Here is a 16,333-nt window from a genome sequence, read left to right on the forward strand (position 1 = left end):
CAAAAGCAGGTGGGGTGGTGGGAAGGGGCAGAGGCAGCAGAGCCCAGCGCAAAGCGAGCGGCTCCAGGTACGGCTTCTCCCGCCCGCCGGGAGAGCGCAGGGGCAGGAGCCCTTTGCCGGGTCTGGCTCCCGGCGCTGCCGGCGCTCGGCGGCTTTGGGGTTTGGCTTTGGGGTCTGACGGGAAGAATTATTGCTGTGGTGGTGGGTGGCAGAGGGGCTGAAGGACTGGGCACGAGAGGGATGCCTGTCCCCTCAAGGGACAAGTGCACAGACAGGGATCAGGTGTTCCCGCTGGGCTCAGACACCAGGTCTGTCCAGCAGCACCCAGGGAAGGGAGGGAGGATCATCGTGCTCCGTTCCATCACTGTCACCAGGTCCAGTCACTGGGCACAGACAGCAGGTGTGGTGGGTTGGCCCTGCCTGGATGCCAGGGACCCCCTAAAGCCACTCTCTCACTCCCCTCTGCAACTGGGCAGAGGAGAGAAAAAAACCAGCCAAGGATTCATTCATGAGCCAAGAGCTGGCAGAGGTCACTTCCTGATCACCTTCACAGGCAAAACAGACTCCAAGGGGGGATATGAACTGATGCAGAAAAACCTTGGAATAACAGAACTGCTCAGAGACTTGGCATCTTTAAGCAGCAAGGTATTTGTTTCTTCAATGCTGGGAGCAAGGCAGCTCCCTGACCTTCCTGGTGTTGTGGAAAACCCCCCCTCCTCTGCAGGATCCAGGCTGGGGGTGGGGGGTTTGGGGGATCCACCCTACTGGATGCTGGGGGTCCCAGGGGGGTGGGGTTAATCTGAGGGCCCTGGGGGTGGTTTGGGGCTCGGGGGGGGAGGGTCAGGGGGTGTTTTTGGTGGTCTCCCTGCCCTTCCTGGCACTGTGAAAGAACCCCCTCCTCTGCAGGATCCAGTATGGGGGTGGAGGGGGCTGGGGGTCCCTGGTGGATGTTGGGTGTCCCGGGGGCTTGGCGGTCTCAGGAGAGGTTTGAGGGTCCTGGGAGGGGTTGGGGGGATATTTTGGGCGTTCCCTGACCATTCCAGGCTGGGCACTTGAGGCCGTGGGTGCAAGCAGGGAGGGGGGAGTGCCCAGGGGGGTCCCTGTGACCCCCAGGGCCAGCGAGGAGCTCCACTGCGGGTTCAGGGTGTCGATCTGCACCTGGGTGATGTCACCGTGACGTCACCGTGACACCATCGACAACCACGGTGATGTCATCGACACACGGAGTGATGTCATCGACACACGGAGTGATGTCATCACACAGCTACCCCCAAACGTCAGCGCATTCCCCTGTGACGTCACTACGTTCCCCTATGACATCAGCACTCTCCCTATGACATCAACACATTCCCCTATGACATCACCATGGTCCACTATGACATCACCATGTTAATCTATGACATCGCAATTTCCCCTATGACATCACCGTGCTCCCTATGACATCAGCACATTCTCATATGACATCACTCTGCCCTCTATGACATCACCACGTTCCTCTATGACATCACCACAGTCCCCTATGACATCACCATGCTCCCTGTGACATCACCACGTCCCCATGACATCACCACGTTCTCCTATGACATCCCCATTCTCCCCTGTGACATCACCACAGCCCCTATGACATCGCTACAGTCCCTATGACATCACCACATTCCTCTATGACATCACCATGGTCCCAAAGGACATCACCATGCCCCGTATGACATCACCGCGCTCCCCTGTGACATCACCAGGGAGGGGTACATGGAAGAGGCGGCTGGGGGGAGGGGCTGCCCCACAACCACCAGCCCCTGGTTGTAGCTGGAGAGCCTGGAGGCCGTTCTGTTCCCGTTGGACAGCAGGATGTTCTTCCCGTGGCACCCCAGGAACGTGGGGGGGCACAAGGGAGGTCACAGGGGGGTCACAGTTGGGGAGGGGTCCTCTCACTGCCCTCCCACTTCCTCCCAGTGCCTCCCAGTCCCATCCAGTGCCCCCCCAGTTCCTCCCAGTACCTCCCAGTCCCACTCAGTGCTCCCCCAGTCCCTCCCTGTGCCCCCCAATTGCTCCCAGTCCCCTCCCAGTCAAACACAGGTCCTCCCAGTTTGTCCCACTTATTCCCTTCCCAGTCCGCCCCAGTCCTTCCCAATCTCCCTCCAGTCCCTCCCAGTTCCCACTGAAATAGAGAATGAAATAAAATATTAGATATTTAGCTACGAAGGTGTGACTTTGCAAAATGTAAAACTGCTTAAAAGTCTCTGACCAAACTGTGGGCAATTGAGATAACAAGCTTAGAGAATAGGGAAAAGCTTTTAGCACGTAGAGAAGGGTGTGTAACCTGAAACTGTTTGAAGTGATAAAACTTTATGTAACTACTCTATAATGGTAAGAATAGGAGGTAAAACTAAGTGCCTATTTAGATAAAGCAAACTGCAAAGGAGTGTATGTGTATAACCTGTAACTGTTTGAAATGATAAAACTTTATGTAACTACTCTATAACAGTAAGAATAGGAAGTAAAACTAGATGTCTATTTAGATAAGACAGACTGCAAAAAGAGTGTGTGTAAAGATAATTTCGAGCTTGCTACTTTCAAACTGTATAAAAGGCTATGTTATTTCCTGGCTCGGCGGAGTGCTCTGGGGAGAACACCTACCCCTTTGCATTCCCCGGCCGTAATAAAAGTGCTTTTCAGATTGGCAGAGGTTTCTTTGAATCACCCTCAGTTGCTCCCAATCGCCTCCCAGTCCCCCTCAGTCCCTCTTCATCCCTCCCAGTCCCTCACAGTCCCCCCCAGTCCCCCTAGTCTCACCCAGTCTCTTCAAGTCACTTCCAGTCCCTCCCAATCCCTCCCAGTCCCCCCAGCCTCCCCCAGTCCCTCTCAGTGCCCCCCAGTCCCCCCCAGTCCCCACAGTGATGAATGTGATGTCACAGGGGAGTTGTGATGTCACAGGGGAGATGTGATGTAATGGGAAGGATGTGATGTCACCACAAGGACGTGAAGTAACAGGGATGATATAATATCACAGGAAGGATGCGATGTCATATGATGAATGTGATGTCACAGGACTGATGTGATGTCACAGAGGAGAAGTGATGTCACAGAGAAGGATTTGATGTCACAGGAAAGATGTGATGTCACAGGGGAGATGTGATGTCATAGAGGAGGATGTGATGACACAGGGAGGATGTGATGTCACAGGGGAGATGTGATGTCACTGGGAGTTGTGATGCCACAGAGGAGGATGTGATGTCACAGCAAGAATGTGAAGGATGTGATGTCACTGTGGTGGGGGAAAAAAGAGTTTTCCCCCTGGAGTTAAAAACATGGTAACCCCCGAGGGGGTGGTGTCTCTCTTGGGGTTGACCCAATCAGCACTCCTGCAAAATTAAACATATCCCATCAGACAGGAAAAGGAGGATGATGTAGTTGTTGGAGAAGAAGTGGCCATGTTCTGAAGCCATGAGGAGAGGGGGCAGGAGCCCCGATGGGGGGCCACGGCCCCTCAGCCCCCAACTGGGGTCAGAGAAACTCAGAAACAGTGTTAAACTGACCCAGGGCTGTGACTGAGAAGCTGGGAGTCTTTCTCCACTGGGAGTGGGCAGCAGAAGACGGAAAGGCGGCGGCAGAGACAGCACTGAGCAGAGGCTATGGCAGAAAGCCCAGGAGATCAGAAACAAGCATGCAGCTGAGCAGAGAGACAGAGAGATGTCTGAGGGAGAGACAGAGCCGGCAACAGAGCAAGACTGAGCTCGACAGAGACAGAGTCTGGGGTAAGAACTGAATCCAAAATTCCCCAAAACCCCTCTGAGACCTCCCAGAGAGGAGGAGGCGGTGGACTCCCACTTGAGGGGATTCTTGGAATGCAGCAGCACTGGGGAGAGAGGAGCTGAGAGCTCGGAGACGTCCCGGAGCTGGAGCGGGACGGGCAGAAGGAATGCGGAGGAGGGCCTCGCCCCCGCTGCTGCCCAGCTGGCAGCCTGAGACAGAGCTCAGGAGCTCTGATGGACTGCTCCAGGCAAAGACTTTCAACTGAAAGCTGCCCTAATGTTCTGGCTCAGGGGAGCTTGAATCCCCTGAGGAAAGGGACTGTCACAAAGCCCCCTGCACTTCATGATATAACACGGTGAGGCGAGCCTGTCCCTGCTATCGCAGTCCACGGAAGAGAGAGAGACCTTTGATTGGAGTCGAAGAGCCAAGAGGGGTGAGAGGAGACCCCTCTGGTGTCTATTGGAAAGAGATCCAGCTACAACAATCCAGCTACAGCTGCTGCATGGAAGAAGAGAGACACTGCTGCTCATGAGTGGAAAAGATCTTTTCCTTCTTCCCTTCTGAACATTTATTGGAGAGAGAAGAGATTTGATCCAATGTAAATACTGATTAATCATAGGAGAGACAGTTAGGATTATGTATATGATGTATTATAATATTTATTTTGTAGTGATTGAAATAAAATTCCCTTCATCCCATATTGAGTCTTCTGTGTGTCTGGGAAACCCCTCTCACACTGGGGTGAGATGTGGGAGGGGGTTTGGACCTGGGAGTTGGATTTTAGGGGTCTCAAACTACGACAGTCACAGAGGAGGATGTGATGTCACAGAGGAGGATGTGATGTCACAGAGGAGGATGTGAAGGATGGGATGTCATAGAGGAGGATGTGCTGCCACAGGGAGGATGTGATGTCACAGGGGAGGATGTGACATCACAGAAGAGGATGAGATGTCACAGTGAAAGATCTGATATCACAGGAAAGCTATGATGTCAAAGGATGTGAAGGATGTGATGTCACAGGGAGGATGTGATGTCACAGGGGAGGATGCTCCTCAGTCTCTGCAAGCAAGGGGGGCTGGCACTGCCCCCCTTCTTGGGGCACCAGGACCCCGGGATCAGGGAAACAGGGAGCTGGGAGATAAAGGGGCTGACGGGCAATGGGTACAGGCGGGTGACTGGGATCTCCAGTCTGGGCAGGCACTGGGGAGCACTGGGCAATGCTGGCCCTGGCACACAAGGGCTGGGCCCAGGGAAGTGCTGGGGTGGTGGCAGTGCCCGGCTCCAGCCCATTTGCGGGCACTGCAGCCCCCAAGTGGTGCAGGCCCAGCCACGGCCTCCCCGAGCAGAGCCCAGAGGGGCAGATGCCCTTTGCTGGCCCTGCCCCTGTCCCAGCTGGGCACACCGTGTCCTCCTGCATCAGCCGGGCCCCGCTCTGCTGAGCTGGCCCAGGCAGGGGGGGCCAGGCACTGGCAGCCCAGCAGGGCTCTGGTTCTTTTGGGCCCAAACCAGTGCATGATTCCAGGATTCTGTGCTGAGACAAGGCAAGTCCCTGTGGTGGGCAGTGACTGTAAACCAGTCCATTATCCCAGTCAAAACCAGGACAACAGGACAGAGAACTCCTGCTGAGTCTCGTTCCTTCCAACCTCGTGTAGCTACTGAGGGACTCTGGGAAGCCGAGGACATCAGGATGTCACAGAGGAGGATCTGATGTCACAGGGATGATGTGACATCAGAGGGGAGGATGAGATGTCACAGGGAGGATGTGATGTCACAGCGGAGAATGTGATGTCACAGTGGAGGATGTGATGTCACAGAAGGAGATGTGACGTCCCATGGAGGATATGAAGGATGTGATGTCACAGAGGATGGATGTGATGTCACAGGATGAATGTGATGTCACTTTGTAACGGGGAGGGGGAAGAGTTACTGTATCGGGGAAAAACAGGTTCCAGAGATTCTGGAACATGGAAAACTAGGCACTGTTGCTAGGCAACCCAGTAACCATTTATTATGAAAGGTGGCTTACAGGAGAGAAGGGAAAAAACAGGCCCGCAAGAGAATGGGATTAGGAAGGAGAAAAGTGAACCAAAAGAACCTAAAAGGAAGGTGCAACACCCTACTCACCCAGGTGTCACTTCTAAGAAAGTCTTACCCACTCTAACCACCTCTAAAGCCTCTCTGCAGCAGCTGCGTGTTCCGGGGGGGTGGCAGGCTCCCACTCCAGCAGGCGTCCCCGCTAAAAGCAACTTGGTCCTTCGTGTAGAGCCGGCCCCCAGCACGGACAATGTGTCTGCCTTTATAAAGTTCCTTGAGCACTCCTGCCCCGGGGAGGTGTGGCCAGCACCGCCCCGTCAGGGGTTCCCAATCCCACCCCCTTGGTTATGTCAGTGCCCCCCTCCTGTGCACGGGTGAGCACTTTGGAAATCCCCTCACGCAGGCGCAGTGTGTCCTGGGGGTCTTTCCCAATTGAGGCTGGGGGAGAGCCTTCCTCATTTCATTGTCACTTTCTCCTCCAAATGCCCTTGACGAGCCATTGACCAATCACAAGAGACCAATTAAAAGAGTTTATACAGAAGTTCTCCCTCCAAGGCCAAGTTCACTGTTTTATCAATGAACTTGGCAGGGAGAACTATAAACTTCTGCAGGTGGCTAAGGCCAAACACAGACCAAAAATATCCCAGCTTCGTCCCAATACACACTTGAAGGATGTGATGTCTTAGAGGAGGATATGATGTCACAGATGAGGATGTGACGTCACAGAGGAGGATGTGATGTCACAGCAAGAATGTGAAGAATGCGATGTCTCAGGGAGGATATGAAGGATGTGATGCCACAGGGGAGAATGTGATGTCACAGGAAGGATGCCATATGACAGATGTTACGTCATAGAGGACCCTTGATGTCACAAGAAGAGTTGTGATGTCTTGGGGAGGATGTGATGTCACGGGAGAGATGTGATGTCACAAGAATGATGTGATGTCATAGAGGAGGATGTGATGTCACAGGGACAATTTGATGTCAAGGGAAGGATGAGAATGATGTGATGTTAGAGAAGAGGATGTGATGTCACAGGGAGGACATGACGTCACAGAGGAGGATGTGATGTCACAGAGGAGGATGTGATGTCACGGGGACAATGTGATGTCACAGGTAGGATGTCATATAACAGATGTTACGTCATAGGGGTCCCTTGATGTCACAAGAGGAACTGTGATGTCTTGGGGAGGATGTGATGTCACAGGAGAGATGTGATGACACAGGAAGGATGTGATGTCACAGAAGAGGATGTGATGTCACAGGGCAGGATGTGATGTACGGAGGATGATGTGATGTCACTGGAAGGATGTGATGTCACAGGAAGATTGTGATGTCACAGGGGATGTAAAGGATGTGATTTCAGATGACGGTTGTGATGTCAAAGCGTGGATGTGATGTCACAGGAAGATTGTGATGTCACGGGAAGATTGTGATGTCACAGAGGAGGATGTGATGTCACAGGGAAGATGTGATGTCACAGGGAAGATGTGATGTCACAGGGAGGATGTGATATCACAGTGGAGGATGTGATGTCACAGGAATGATCTGATGTCACAGTTACGATGTGAGGTCACGGGGAGGATGTGACGTCACAGTGCAGGATGTGATGTCACAGAAGGGGATGTGAAGGATGTGATGTGACAGAGAAGAAAGTGATGTCACAGGTAGGATGTCATATGATAGATGTTACGTTATAGAGGACCCTTGATGTCACAGCTGTGATGTTATGGGGAGGTTGTAATGTCACCGGAGAGACGTCATGTCACAGGAAGGATGTGATGTCACAGGAAGGATGTGATGTCACAGAGGAGGATGTAAAGGATGTGATTTCAGATGACGGTTGTGATGTCAAAGCATGGATGTTAGGTCACTGAGAAGGATGTGATGTCACAGGAAGGATGTGATGTCACAGAGGAGGATATGATGTCACAGAGGAGGATGTGAAGTATGTGATGTCACAAAGGAGGATGTGAGGTCATAGAAGAGGATGTGAAAGATGTGATGGCACAGACGAGGATGTGATGTCACAGGAAGGATGTGATGTTTCAGGAAGGATGTGATGTCACAGAGGAGGATGTGATGTCAGGAATGATATGATATCACAAAAGAGGATGTGATGTAACAAGGAGGATATGATGTCACAGGGAGGATATGAAGGATGTGATATCAAAGGGAGGATGTGAAGTCACAGAGGAGAATGTGATGTCACAGGGAGACATGAAGGATGTGATGTCACCAGAAGGATGAGATGTCACAGGGAAGATATCAAGGATGTGATGTCACAATGGAGGATGTGATGTCACAGGAAGGATGTGATGTCAAATAGAAGGACGTGATATCACAGAGAAGAACGTGATGTCACTGGGAGGACGGTAGGTCACAGGGGAGGATAAGATTGACAGGAAGGATGTGACTTCAGAAACGAGGATGTGATGTCAGAGGAAGGATGTGATGTCACAGAGGAGGCTGTGATGTCACAGGAAGGATATGAAGGATGTGATGTCACATAAAAACAGGGAGCTGGGAGATAAAGGGGCTGACGGGCAATGGGCACAGCCGGGTGACTGGGATCTCCAGTCTGGGCAGGCACTGGGGAGCACTGGGCAATGCTGGCCCTGGCACACAAGGGTTGGGCCCAGGGAAGTGCTGGGGTGGTGGCAGTGCCCGGCTCCAGCCCATTTGCGGGCACTGCAGCCCCCAAGTGGTGCAGGCCCAGCCACGGCCTCCCCGAGCAGAGCCCAGAGGGGCAGATGCCCTTTGCTGGCCCTGCCCCTGTCCCAGCTGGGCACACCGTGTCCTCCCGCATCAGCCGGGCCCTGCTCTGCTGAGCTGGCCCAGGCAGGGGGGGCCAGGCACTGGCAGCCCAGCAGGGCTCTGGCTCCACACTGGGCTGGCCCTGGCACACAGCTGCCCCAGTGCCCCTGTCCCCAGGGATGGCCCTGCCCTGCCCTGGGCCCAGCGCTGGCCCTCAGCAGGATGGCACCTTCCCGCCCCACTCTCCCTCCCTCCCCACCCGCCTCACAGGCCCCTCTGGGCTGGGACCTCCGTGAGCACAGATCAAGGACAGGCACTGAGCGGGGGCTCCCGGCACCTGCCACAGCCTCAATTCTCCACTCACCTTTGGCCACGTTTCCGCAACACCTTCCATCCTTACGGGCCCCTGACCAGACACAAGAGACCATTGTGGGGCAACTGGGAAAACATCTCAGCTGAATGACTTGACTATTTGCCTTGCATTTTCCCCAGGAGCCGGCAGTGACCTGGAAGATTTTCCTTTTGCCCTTTTCTACTTCGTGCCTCGTTTGTTGGATAATTGAGGAACGTTGACTGAGGAGGGGCCCAGGGGAGGTGAAGCCGCTCAGGGGGGGCATTTACAGCCCCTGCACCCCAAGGGGATGTGATTGCCTCCACCACAGGGAATTCCATCTCATCCTGGGCACCTCCTGCACCGGGAGCTTGCAAGATCTTTCTCCAAGCCATTCCTGTCCTTCCCTCTCTGCAGGAGACACCTCCAGAGGCTGAGGACTGCTGCCCCCTTCCCAATCCAACTGTCCTTATCCCCAGCAAGGAATCCCCAGCTGGACTCCACACCCTCCAGTTCCTCACTCCTGGCCCCAGTATCCGGCCTCTTCCTTAATGATGGAGGCCAAGGGATGGAGGGCACCCTGAGCCCGTGACACTGAGCTGAGCGGGGCAGGTGACACACCTGAGGGATGGGATGGCATCCAGGGGGACCTGGACAGGCCAGAGAAATGGTCCCAGAGTGTGGAGAGATAAGGCTAAAAGTTAACACAGAATAGGAATTAGAGAGGAAAACCAGCTGCTGCTTCCCGGACAGCAAAGAGACTCCAGCTGCTGCTTCCCAGCTGGGATAAGGTCACGATGCCCCACAAAGCTCCCCAGGCACCCAGAAATAATTGTAACACTTCTCAGTAGAAACCCTCAAACTTCTCCAAAACCTTAAAAATAGCATAAGAGATAGTTGGAAATGGGGAAAGAATTGTGGGAGATTTCCATTGAAACTCCTGGGATCAATAGAGGGGTTGAACCTGCCTTCCTCCCCCTCAGGGACACCTGTGCTGGGTGGGAAGTGTCAGCTCTGCGTGTTAGTCACTGCTTGGAAGGACTAGAGCTGGCTTTTGCTACCTAATGTAGTTGTGGATTGGTTTGGTTTAGAGGTTGTGCTTTGCTTTGCTTTAACAACAATTTTGACATTGTTTGAAGTGTGTTTTTGCAGCCAGACCCTGTCCCTGACCACCACGAACCTTTAGCCTGTGCCAATTTGTATTAATAAAGAGTGTTATTCCGCAGACTGTTGGAGGGAGTTCTTTATAAAGGTGCTACCAGTTTTGTTCATGCTGGAGTAACTGGTGGAAATATCCACTGAGGGGTTTTCCTTTAGCTGTGACGTGTCAGTCCCCAAAAAGGACCCTGGAATTCCCCCCAGCTGGTGGATCTGTTTGGTGGAGGGTTCCTGGGTGGAATATGGGACAGACTAGATGGGACTGACAGGGTTTTGTTTTGCCCTGGGGCACCAGCAGACAAACAAATCCCCAAGAGTCGGGTGAATTCCCCTTCCCCCCGTTTCCCAGCACACACGGGAATCTGCTGAGGTTGGACAAGACCAAGGTGGTGCAGCCGGGTCAGGGCAACCCCCGGGATCGGTGCAGGCTGGGGGAGGAAGGGATGGAAGAACCTGCTGGGAGAGGGCTCTGGGGGTGCTGGTGGGTGACAAATGGGACACGAGCCAGCCTGGAAACCCCCCGTGTGCGGGGCTCATCCCGGGGCAGGGGAGGAGGGGAATGTGCCCCTCTGCTGCCCTCAGGTGAGACCCCACCTGCAGTGCTGCCTCCAGCTCGGGGGGCCCAGATCAGGAGGAATGGACCTGTTGGAGTGGATCCAGAGGAGGCCACAAAGATGCTCTGAGGGCTGGAGCCCCTCTGCTCTGGGGACAGGCTGGGACAACTGGGATTGTTCATCCTGGAGAAGAGAAGGATCCAGGGAGGCCTTAGAGCCCCTTCCAGTGCCTCGAGGGGCTCCCAGAGAGCTGCAGAGGGATTTTGGCCAAGGACCTGTAGGGATGGGAGAAGGGGGAATGGCTTCCCACTGACAGAGGGCAGGTTTAGGGGGATATTGGGAAGAAAGTTTTCCCTGTGAGGGGGGAGGCCCTGGCACAGGTTGCCCTGAGAAGTTGTGACTGCCCCTGGATCCCTGGAAGTGTCCAAGGCCAGGATGGATGGGGCTTGGAGTAACCTGGGCTAGTGGAAGGTGTCCCTGCCCATGGCAGGGGGTGGCACAGGATGAGCTTTAAGGTCCCTTCCCACCCAACCCAGTGCATGATTCCAGGATTCTGTGCTGAGACAAGTCCCTGTTGTGGGCAGTGACTGTAAACCAGTCCATTATCCCAGTCAAAACCAGGACAACAGGACAGACACCTCCTGCTGAGTCTGGTGTCCTCCTCGTGCAGCTACTGAGGGACTCTGGGAAGCCGAGGGCACCAGGAAATTGGGAAGGGAGACGTAAATGTGGGGAGAACAGGGCCCCCTTTTCTCCTCCCCTTTCCCTCTGGGAGTCACCACAACACCTCCCTGCGGGTCACGGCCTGAGGAGAACGGCCAGGCCCCAAATCCATTTGGAACCAGAGGGTGGGAAAAATCTCAGAGCAGGGACTGCAGGAACAAGAGGAATTTCCCCAGGTGCTGCCAGCCCTGCTCAGGGGGAAGGAAGGAGACAGTCCAGGGGGGATCAGCTGCACCTCAGGCACCCTGCTCACGTCTCTCGTCCATCTCTCTCTCAAACACCAAACTGGGGCCATTTCCCTCTTCCAATGAGCTGCTGATGCCACAATTTGGATGGTCCAGAGTGGGATCATTGGTGTTGAGGGGCTGTAAATGCCTCCTTCTTGAGCGGCTTCACCTCCCCTGGGCCCCTCCTCTGTCAACGTTCCTCAATTATCCAACAAACGAGGCACGAAGCAGAAAAGGGCAAAAGGAAAATCTTCCAGGTCACTGCCGGCTCCTGGGGAAAATGCAAGGCAAACAGTCAAGTCATTCAGCTGAGATGTTTTCCCAGTTGCCCCACAATGGTCTCTTGTGTGTGGTCAGGGGCCCGTAAGGATGGAAGGTGTTGCGGAACTGTGGCCAATGGTGAGTGGAGAATTGAGGCTGTGTCAGGTGCCGGGAGCCCCCGCTCAGTGGCTGTCCTTGATCTGTGCCCACGGGGGTCCCAGCCCAGAGGGGCCTGTGAGGCGGGTGGGGAGGGAGGGAGAGTGGGGGGGAAGGTGCCATCCTGCTGAGGGCCAGCGCTGGACCCAGGGCAGGGCAGGGCCATCCCTGGGGACAGGGGCACTGGGGCAGCTGTGTGCCAGGGCCAGCCCAGTGTGGAGCCAGAGCCCTGCTGGGCTGCCAGTGCCTGGCCCCTGCTGCCTGGGCCAGCTCAGCAGAGCGGGGCCCGGCTGATGCGGGAGGACACGGTGTGCCCAGCTGGGACAGGGGCAGGGCCAGCAAAGGGCATCTGCCCCTCTGGGCTCTGCTCGGGGAGGCCGTGACTGGGCCTGCACCACTTGGGGGCTGCAGTGCCCGCAAATGGGCTGGAGCCGGGCACTGCCACCACCCCAGCACTTCCCTGGGCCCAACCCTTGTGTGCCAGGGCCAGCATTGCCCAGTGCTCCCCAGTGCCTGCCCAGACTGGAGATCCCAGTCACCCACCTGTGCCCATTGCCCGTCAGCCCCTTTATCTCCCAGCTCCCTGTTTCCCTGATCCCGGGCTCCTGGTGCCCCAAGAAGGGGGTCAGTGCCAGCTCTGCGTTCAGCCAAGGGGCTGAGTGGGAACAGGGACAATTGTGCTCAGACACGCCGGGTTTGGGGCTGGGCTGAGCTCTGGGGTGTCCCAGAGGGGAAGCTCTGGGAAGGGATGGGCAGGAGGACATGGGGGGATCAGGCTTTGGGGGCTGTTGGAGGATGGATTGTGTTGTGTGGGATTGTCCCCACAGGGTATGCAGCTGCTTTCAGCTCCCTGCCCACCCCCTTGGCACCCCCAGGGGCCTGGGCCCTTCCAGGGGCAGCTGCCCCGTGCAGGAAGCTGGAGGGATGCCGGGGAAGGTGGCTGGATGGGTGCCGCAGGCGGGATGGACTCTGTGCCAGGGCTGGGCTTGTGGCCAGGGCTGGGGGCTGTGCCCAGCCGGGCTTTGCCCCGGGGGCTCTCGGGGAGGGGGTAGGGAGGAGTCCCGGCAGGGATAAATGTGCTCCTGCCCTTGTGCAGCCTCAGCCAGCGCTGCCCAGGCCCAGAGGAAGATGAAGGTCGCTGTGCTCAGCGTGGCCCTGCTCTTCACCATCCTGCTGAGCCCCCCGGCAGATGCCAAGGTGAGGCCCCCATGCCACAGTCATGGGCTCAGGGATGGGCCCCTTCCCAATCCAGGGGCTCCCCAGCACTCCCCAGCACCCCCAGCCCCGGGCCAGGCCACTTTCTTCTGGCCACAATTCCCTCTCTCCTTCCCCTTCCCACAATTCAACTCCTGCTGCTGCAGCTCCGCTTCCTCACGGGATGCTTGCACCCGGCTCCGTCCTGGCACAGTCCCAACGCTTCCTGCTCTTTCTGACCCCAAATCCCACCTTTTTGGGCCTCCCCATCCCATCCTCTTGGTCCCCTGGGGCATCTCCCCACCATCTCCTCTCTTTCCCAGCCAAGGCAAAGGCCCAACCCAAACTGGGTGGAACTGGGCCAAGCCCCACTGGAGTCCAAGGAGGACAAACAGGCCCAAGCTCCACCCTGGGCTCAAGTGGGACAAGGCCTGGCCAGGCTGAACTGGCACCAAGTGGGAAATGCCCTGCCATGGCCCCTTCCCAGGGCCTTTCCTCCAGGCTTTGCCCTCAATGCCTTGCCTTTCCCCCTGCACTGGTGTCCCCAACTTGCCTGGGAGCCGCAATCCCAAAGAGCCCCGCTCAGCCCGGGGGGCAGCCGGGGCTGGAGGGGGTGGGGACACCCGTGTCCCCCCCAGCCCCACAAGGCCAACCCCAACCAAGCCTTTGCTCTCCTCCTGCAGCCCATTGAGGTCGACAGCGTCCAATGTGGGGAGGTAAGTCTGGGAGTTGGGGGGCACCCAGTGTGGGAAGTGGGGGGCACTTTGGGCCCCCCATCCCTTCCTGGCACTGGGGACACCCCAGTGACCAGTGATGTCTCCTTGTCTCTTTACAGGCAGGCGGGATCGGCGGCCCGGTTGGTACCAGGGCTTGTGCTGGGCCCAGACCCTCCCCTCTGGTGGCCACCACCCTCCAGGCCATCCCAGTGCTCCCCAGTCCACCCCAATGTGCACTGGGGAGGCCCTTCCTCAGGGCCCCCACTCTATTCCCACACACCCCAGTCCACCCCACCACACACACACTGGGCATCATTCCCACACCATTTCTTCTCTTCTTTCTCCTCTAATCCTTCCCCTTTCCCATTGCCCATGACACTCGTTTCCAGAAATCCCCTTCCTTGACCCCTCAGTCCCAAAGACCCTCCCAGTCCCTTCCAGTTTTCTCCCCTTCCCCATTTCTCCTGCCCCCACCCCTGCCCTGCTTCATTCCCTGGGTCCCCTCCACTGCAATCCCTTCCTCCTCACCTGCATCCCCCACAGTCCCATCCCTTCCACACCCCAATGCCCATCCTGTGGGATCCCCAATTCCCCCCACTTCACCCTCTTTGGGTCCCCTCCTCCTTCCCCCCACCCTCCTGCAGGCCCTGAATTCCCCTGGCTCTCCTTGTCTCCATCCCCACCCTGGGCCCTGCAGGAACAGGGATCCCAGGGGAAACTGGGTGCAGTGGGGCTGGGGGAAGCAGAAGGGATTTTCCCCCTCAGACCAGGGGCCAACCATGGGCTGGGGGGTCTGGGGACACCCGTGTCTCTCCCCCAGCCCCACAGGGGCCAATCCTGCTTAAACCTTTGTTCTCCTTCCCCAGCCCATCTCGGGACAAGGAGGAGGTGGATGTGTTGGGGTAAGTCCTGGAGCTGGGATGTCCCCAGTGTGGGAAATGGGGGGAAATGTAGTCCCCCCATCCCTCCTGGGCCTGGGAACACCCCAGTGACCAGTGACACCTCATGCTCTCTCTCCAGGGAGGCATGGATATCGGTCGAGTGAAGAGGTCTGAGGTGGGTACCCCGAGTTCTGCTGGGCTCAGACCCTCCCCTCTCATGGCCACCACCCTCCCCAGAATCCCAGTGTGTCCCAGTCCTGCCCAGTGTGCCCCAGTACATCCCAGTGTGCCACAGTCCAGCCCAGTGTGTCCCAGTCCAGTGTGTCCCAGTTCACCCCAGTGTGTCTCTAACCCTGCCTTTGTCCCCAGCCCCCCGTGGCTGACCAGGTGGAGCTGATGCGCCAGTGACGCTCGGCTGCCTCTCTGCATGTCCAGGTGAGAAATATGGGAGGCTCCTCAGCCCCCCAAAGGAGCCTGGCAGGGCCCTGGGGGGTCCCTGAGCCCTCTGCAGTGGGCAGAGCTTGGGGACAGCAGAGGGACATGCAGGGGGCTGTCCCTGCTCCGTGTCCCGGGGCAGCTGGACAGAGCTGCCCCCAAGCCTGGCCTTGCACTGGGGGCTCTGCAGACCCCCAGGCTCACCGGGAGGGCAGGGAGGGGCTCGGGGAGGTGTCAGAGCATCCCGGGCTGGGGGGCTCTGGGGGCCACATGGATCTCAGCATCCAATTCCCTTCTCCTGCCCCAGCTCCCTGCAGACAGACAGGGTGGGGACAAGGCCCCTCCCATGTCCCTGTGGGCACCGGGGGTGACGTTTGGGGCTCTGTCTTTCAGGACTGGAAGTGGTGGTGACACCCCTGTCCTGGCCCCTCCAGCGGCATGAGGAGATGATCATCCCTGGAGGACCCCCCTGATCCCCTGGGTGCCCTGGCAATTTCCCTGCAAGAATCAATAAACCCCTGCAGCAAAACAAATGCTCTGTGTCTGTCTGGGTGTGTGTGTTCCCACCTCCACGGGTGCCTTCCCGTGTCCATGTGTGTTCCCACGTCCCCTGGGGCACCCGGTGGTTTGGGGGCACAGCGGGAAACAGGGTCTGACTGGGGCTGTCCAAGCACCGTCCCCAAGGAGCACAGCTTGGTGTCGGGGCAGGGGAGGGTCAGGGACAATCAGCCAAGGCCCCTCAGTCCTTCCCTGTGCTCTGGGAGGGATGGGAAAGGGGATCAAAGGAGCCAGCGGGTGTCAAATGCCCCCAGATCTCAAGGGCCAGACTTGGGGCTGAAGGGATGGAGAGCAGCCCTGCATCCAAGGCCATGGGGATAGTGGGGGATGAAAAGCAGGATGGGAGCCAGCAATGGGAGCTCACAGCCCACAACCCCCCCGTGTCCTGGGCTCATCCCACAGCGTGGGCAGCAGGGCAGGGGGGTTCTGCCCCTCTGCTCCGCTCAGCTGAGACCCCCCTGCAGTGCTGCCTCCAGCTCTGGGCTCCTCTGGCTGTCTGCAACGCACCCACCCGCAATGGCAATGGCTTGGGGGGATTCCCCTGCCAGCCCTGGCATCTCCTGCAGCTCCATGGGCTCCTCAGCACAGCAAAGACACG

The 16,333-nt window shown here is 57.0% G+C and overlaps 1 long non-coding RNA gene across 1 annotated transcript; it reads left to right on the forward strand.

The window, feature by feature from the left end:
- Positions 1–14,730: 14,730 nt before the first annotated feature.
- Positions 14,731–15,593, forward strand: LOC127461980 (uncharacterized). Its single transcript, XR_007900253.1, has 4 exons — positions 14,731–14,763; positions 14,882–14,917; positions 15,112–15,177; positions 15,571–15,593. It is a non-coding gene; the product is annotated as an uncharacterized LOC127461980 (long non-coding RNA).
- Positions 15,594–16,333: the final 740 nt, after the last annotated feature.

The sequence above is a fragment of the Manacus candei genome, unplaced genomic scaffold, assembly GCF_025592945.1.
Source record: "Manacus candei isolate 608988 ecotype Guabito, Panama unplaced genomic scaffold, ASM2559294v1 h1tg000117l, whole genome shotgun sequence".
In the NCBI taxonomy this organism is placed as follows: domain Eukaryota; kingdom Metazoa; phylum Chordata; class Aves; order Passeriformes; family Pipridae; genus Manacus; species Manacus candei.